This window comes from Podarcis erhardii (genome assembly GCF_964252035.2).
Source record: "Podarcis erhardii genome assembly, chromosome: 12".
Classification (NCBI taxonomy): domain Eukaryota; kingdom Metazoa; phylum Chordata; class Lepidosauria; order Squamata; family Lacertidae; genus Podarcis; species Podarcis erhardii.
The window spans coordinates 23,755,082-23,762,137 of NC_138513.1; positions in this window are offsets into that span (position 1 = coordinate 23,755,082).

Sequence of the window (7,056 nt, forward strand, 5' to 3'; positions counted from 1 at the left end):
ACCAGCGTGGAAAAAGATAATGTTCTATTCAAAGAGATCATACATAACTGGCGCAAGAGAGAGCACTGTTCACCTTAGTTACACATCTAAAGTCCCTGTCAAGATTAAGAGCTAGAAAACTGATGTCAAATGGTTTAGTATCATGAAATAATGTAATACTCAGGTGGTATCTCTATTCACAGTGTTCTAAGTACTAATCTCTGGTTTAATTCATATAATGAAACTTTCTGTTTTTCACACCATATATTTAAAGCATTAGAATAAATGGCCATGGCTTCCCCTGAAGAATAATGGCACCTGTAGCTCATTACAGGTGCTGAAAGTTGTTAGGAGACCTCGTATTTCCTTCACAGAGCAACAATTCTCAGAGTTCCCTATGAAGAGGGATGGGTTGTTAAACAACTGTGGGCTTACAGCCGAGTATAGACCACTTGAAATAGGTTTGCAGACTCTTATCTGAGGTAGCCATGGTGAGAGGTGAACCAGGGTGGTCTTTATTCCAGATTAGTTAACCCAGAAAACTTCAGTCTCTGACTCCATCCATCCTTGACTCTGGCTCTTCCTACCCCCACCACATGGCCCCTGACAGATTAAACCCAAGACAATGTAACCTTCAGGGGAAGAAAAGAAAAAAAAGGTTGCCTGCCCCTGGTTTAAGCCATTGCTCAACATTTGGGGATACACAAAGACAGCAATTATGAAGAGTTTCTTTTGTGCATTTGAAGACTGTCTTTTCTTCACACTGAATAAACACAGTCAGCTGCTTCACATCCAGGGTAACAGGTGTAGCTCTTAGGCTCCAGCACATCTCTCTTTTATACTTGATTTAATTTTAGCAATTTCCTGAGCATGTAAACATGTGGTGCTAATGACATCATAATGACATAATTGCAGGTGGGATAAGTGAATTGAGCGGCTGAAAATGGGCAAATACAGCTCTACTAGGTCTTTTTGTCTTAGCTGAGAGAATCTGTTTGCCGTATTTTCCAAGGGACACTTTTTGAAAAAATGTAATTTTGTTTAAAGATTATCTGAGGGTGATTTTGCCGCCTGAACGTTTGTGTGCATGCTTTTTGGTTGGCCATCACTTGGCCAGCAGGGGGCAGCACATGACCATTTGACGAGCTAGAGGTCCACAGCCTTTCAAGTTACACTACACAGTGAAAACAAAAACACGTTTGGTTACTCTGAACAATTAAAAATATATATTTTTGGTAGGTTTTTTTAAAATAAGGAATGCACCAACCATACAAAATTGCAGAGGCTATCTGCATAATGCAAAAGCATTTGTTGTTCTACCTACACACACACATAAGGCATAGGAAGCTGCTAATTTGCTGAATATAACTAGATCGGGGTCTAATCAATGCCCGGATGAGAGGCTGCTTGAAATCTACATATGCCGCCTTAAGTGCCATGGCAGAAGAAAGGCAGGATGTAAATGAATTTAAATAATAACTCCCCAAGATTATATGCATAGGGCATAGGCGATAACTAACAACTGCAGAACAAATATCTAAATTCCACACACCTAGTATTATGTCCATTAAATTCCAGCCAGATATATAAAACAAGTGAACTCCCTGCAAGTAACTGCTATTGCCGTCAAATATAATTAATGCAGCTTTCTTGCAGGTATGTGGAATAAGGTTACTATGTTTACCTTATGCATGATAAATTTGTTCTTTTCAGCAAGGAAAGGATTTTTTTCTCCCATTGGTCAGCCATTTCTCGTATGAAGAAAAACATCAACGGATATCTGCCATGTAGGAAACTTTGTGAAATGTAATGTGCAATGTCGCCCTCTTCACCCAAAACTCAAGTGCATCAGTGGAGTCAAGTAGGCACGCTCTTGTACTTTACTTACAGATATGCTGCTCTTTCAAATGTAAACTTTTAGCTCAAAAATTGGCATAGGGGTGACTGGGGAGTAAAACTGGGGCTGAGGTCTGTTGTTCATAGCAAAATTTCTTAGGGTGATATGTGGCCTTCCTGTCTTGTCTTGTCTGTCTGTCCCTCAGGACTCTATCCAGGGTGTGCCACACCCCTGGCCTTGCCCCTCACTGACCCCACGCCACCCCACGCTCATCCTTTTGCCTGACTGAAATGTGTCCTTGAATTGTCATGATATCCCTTGCTTTCTTGTTTGTTTGCTTGCTTGGAGAGTTGTGACTGTGTCTGGAACCCTCTGACTTGTGTAGTTGTGAAGTCTTCTTCTTTGGCGATCACTTGTAGCCATGTAAGATTGTCTTCCATGAACATGGTCTTAATGGTGAGTCCATAAGTGACCGTGGAGGCCAGTTCTGGATCCACACATCCTTCCACAGTGAGGACATAGGCTTCTGGGTGGGAGTTGATCATGGTGAGGGTTTGCCAAGTGTGCCTTCCTCTTAGCACGTTTCTCCCTTTAGTCCTGAGTTTGAGCGTCTTCAAAGCCCATGACACCTTTGGTAAAGGCTGTTCTCCAATTGGAGCACTCACAGGCCAGTGTTTCCCAGTTGTTTATACTACATTTTTTTAGATTTGCCTTGAGAGAGTCTTTGAACCTCTTTTGTTGACCAACAGCATTACGCTTTCCATTTTTAAGTTTAGAATAGTAGTTGATTTGGAAGATGATATTCAGGCATCCGAACAACACAACCAGTCCAACGAAGTTGATGTTGAAGAATCACTGCTTTGACACTGGTGATCTTTGCTTCTTCCACTACAGTGGCCTGTCTTCCCAAGTGAAGTGTAAAAATTTTCATTGAGGGAATCTTTAAAGGAGTTGGATCCTCTTATAGACTTAAGGAGGTACCCCTCACAAACCTCTTAAGCAATTTCTCTACATACAAACGAAACCATTTTTTAGCAGAGATTCCTTTCTGGCAGCTGGCACAGCGGGTCTGTTTTGAAATTAAATGTTAGAAATGACATTACTGAGGAACTGCTTAAGGTAGCTGCACACTGCTGAATCCCTTTGTTTTCTAATATGCTGGAGGAGACTATTGAGAGTCCCATGGACTGCAAGAAGAACAAACCTATCCATTCTTAAGGAAATCAGCCCTGAGTGCTCACTGGAAGGACAGATCGTGAAGCTGAGGCTCCAATACTTTGGCCACCTCATGAGAAGAGAAGACTCCCTGGAAAAGACCCTGATGTTGGGAAAGATGGAGGGCACAAGGAGAAGGGGACGACAGAGGACGAGATGGTTGGACAGTGTTCTCGAAGCTACCAGCATGAGTCTGACCAAACTGCGGGAGGCAGTGGAAGACAGGAGTGCCTGGCGTGCTCTGGTCCATGGGGTCACGAAGAGTCAGACACGACTAAACGACCAAACAACAACAACAACATGCCTCAGGTATAGTGTCATTCCTGGCCATTTGTGGGGGCGGGAGCGGGGAATGGTGGCTTCAAGCGAGGGCCAGCATTATTTTCCCCTCAGAATGTCCTGAGATAATGCTCCAGGCTAAGGCATTATTGAGAGCCAGTGTGGCGTAATGGTTAGAGTCCATAGTCCATAATGGACTATGACCTGGGAAACGAAGGTTCGAATCCCCATTCAGGCATGAAGTTCACTGGGTAACGTTGGGCCAGTCACCATCTCTTAGCCTGACCTACCTCAGAGGTTGTTGTGAGGCTGAACTGGGGAGGAAGAGAAACATGTACACCACCTTGAGCTCCTTGGGAGGAAAAGGCAGTATATAAATGTAATAAATAAAAAATATTTTTTTAAAAAATGGCTGCCACCAGGTGGCAGCTTCCTTAAGAAGTGCTGTTGCTGCTACGCCTCAGGGACAGCAGAAAACAAACAACCCTCCTTTGACTACTCCATTTCCCCTGGTAAGCCCACCCACCCCCTTCCCAGCAACCAAACGGACCCTCAAAAATTGCCAGCATTTTTACTTCTAAGTTCCACAGTAAAACTCATTGAAAAGCCCCCCCCCCCCCACACACACTAATGCCAGAACTAACATCGTTGTTTGAGTAAAGTTAACACAAACAGGCAGCGGTAGCATTTCCTATCTACAGTGGTACCTTGGGTTAAGAACTTAATTCGTTCTGGAGGTCCATTCTTAACCTGAAACTGTTCTTAACCTGAAGCACCACTTTAGCTAATGGGGCTGTCAGGGAACTGCCATCGGAGAGACAGGTGGTGGACAGGCTACAGGAGAATAGGAGAGAATCTGCAGTAGAAGAGGGAACCAGCAGGGGGAGTGCAGGAGTCACAGCGGAGGGGAGGCTCTGGGATGCTTCCAGTGAGAGTAGTGGAGAGGTAACGGGACCCCCGTTGGGAACGCCCACCCTTCGCCGGAAACTGTCACGCAGAGAGTCTCGAAAGCGCATGTCTGTCAAAGAGCTTTTATGTTGGCGTAAATTCCGTAGACGCCCACTGTCAGATTCTACCAGCGACTGACGGAGTCATGCTTTGGGGGCTCCGTTAGTGCATCGGTTTGGATGACCAGCCAAACCCCAGAGGGATCAAGCTTTTACGCACAAGCAGCTCACTATCCCATCACAGCAATCTGACAGTCTTTGAAAGCAGCTTGTGCAAGCAGAAGGCATCATGAGCGAACCATCCGGAACCGGAGGAGCAGGAGCGGGAGCTGGCGCAGATCCAAGCCTGGAACAAAGGTACAGGGCGTTGGAGGTCCAGCTGGCACTGCAAACGGCGAGGCTCGAGGAGAGGAGGGCTCAAGATGCAGATAAGGGGAAGACCACCCCACTTGCCAGACGGGTGCCTGGACTGGTGCAGAAATTTGGGGGGGATCCCCGGAACTATCAAGCCTTTAGGACAGAGATGCAATATGCTCTCAATCTACTGTTTGATGACTTCCCCGACGAGAACTCTAGAGTGGCGTACGTGATTGGCCATCTAGAGGGAGGGGCGAGGGACTGGGTTCGGCCCCTGATGGCAGCCAATAATGGAATCTTAAAGGACACAATGAAGTTTTTCCGCGCCATGGACTTGATGTTTTCCAGCGAGATCGAGCAGGGAGTGGTGCGCAGGCAGTTAATGGCGTGTAAACAGGGGAGCCGATCTGTACGTGAGTACTGGACTGAGTTCACCATGCTGATTCATAGACTTGGGTGGGACCTTGCTAGTGAACCTATTCAAATGCTGTTTGAAGAAGGTCTCTCTCCGGCAGTGAAAGATGAACTTTCCCGGGCGCCTAGGGCGGAGTCTATGGATCAGCTGACTAAATCAGCGCTGTCCATTGGGGCACGCCAGGAAGCTAGAGCTATGGAAAAGCGGGAAGGAAAGGGGGAACGTTGGAAGGACTTCCGCATTCCAGAGATTCCGGAGCAGCCTTTCCCGCCAGCAGAGCCGATGGAACTTGGAACAGCGCGCGCGCGCGCAGTTTCAAACACCAGTGAAGGGCGGAAGAAGGAGGGAAAGAGCGGCAAGAGATGCTATCTCTGCCAACAGCCAGGTCACTTTGCCAGAGTCTGTCCGCAAAGGAAGGAATGGCAAGGGATGGCGGGAACTGTTGGGGGGAAGGAGGAAGAAGAAATCACGGAGCCAGTAAAAGCCAACGCCTGGTTGCCAACATCAGGGCACAGCAGCCAGGCCAGGGAGTAATGAATGTGCCCACGCCGGAACCTCCAAGACCAGCGCTTGTGATAGAGGTGTTGCTGGAACTGGCAAACGGACACCCACTGAAGATAAAGGCGCTATTGGATTCAGGTAGCTCATGTAATTTCATGAGCAAAGAGTTTGCAGCTGCACACCAAATACAGACTATCCCATTGAGTAAGCCTTTGCAGGTTACCACGATTGATGGGAGGGAGCTGTTGGGAGGAGAAGTGAGCCAACAGACTGTACCAATGATAATGAGGGTGGCACGACACACCGAACTGATAGCGTTTAACGTAGCCACCTTGGGAGGAGCTCCTATTATCTTGGGTATGAGCTGGCTGGCGCTACACGATCCGCTAGTAGGCTGGCATCAGAGAGTGGTTTCCTTTGGATCAGCACATTGCCTAGAACACTGCAAGGAGGGAGAGGCTCAGGCAGGCGCCAGGGGCACTCTAGCAGTGATGGAAGTGATGGACAAAGGGAGGGTGCCACCACAATACGCTGACTTGCTTGACGTATTCAGCGAAAAAGAAGCAGATAAACTGCCCCCGCACAGACCCTTTGATTGTCAAATTACCTTACTCCCAGGAGCACAATTGCCAGTGGGCAAGCTGTATGCAATGTCAGACAGTGAGATGCAGGAGTTAAGGGAGTTCATTGACAAGAATCTCAAGCGAGGTTTCATCAGAGAGTCACGAGCGGTGGGGGGCAGCCCAGTGTTCTTTGTGGACAAAAAAAACACAGGCAAGCCCAGGCTTGTATGTGATTTCAGGGCCCTAAATGCAGTGTCAGAACCAGTGACTTTCCCTATGCCCAGAATTGATGACATTCTAACACGGGTGAGAAAAGGGAAAATTTTTACCAAGCTGGACCTTAGGGGGGCATATAACTTGATACGTGTGAGAAAGGGGGATGAGTGGAAGACCACTATGTTCACCCCCTTGGGGGCCTTTGAGTACACCGTTATGCCTTTCGGATTACAAGGGGGCTCCGCCTGTTTTCAATCATTCATGAATCACGTCCTGGGGCCACTGCTCTACAAGAACTGCGTAGCGTTCTTAGATGACGTTCTGGTGTACTCAGACAATGAGGAGCAGCATGTGCAAGATGTAAGAGAGGTACTGAGCAAGCTGCGAGAAAACCGGCTGTGGGTGAAACTGGAGAAGTGTCAGTTTCATACCAAGGAGGTGGAATTCCTGGGGTACCGGTTGTCTGACAAGGGATTGGCCATGGATCCCAGCAAGGTTCAAGCGGTACTGGAATGGAAAACACCAAAGACCAAGAAGGACGTGCAAAGGTTCCTGGGCTTCGGAAACTTCTATAGGAAGTTCATCAAAAACTTTGCCCATTTAACAGCGCCCATCACGGATTGTCTTAGTAGCAAAAAGAAATTTGTTTGGACGGGAGAAGCGCAACAAGCGTTCGAACGCTTAAAGCAGGCGTTTGCGTCGGAAGAGCAACTCTTGCACGTGGATCTACAACAACCAATGAGAGTG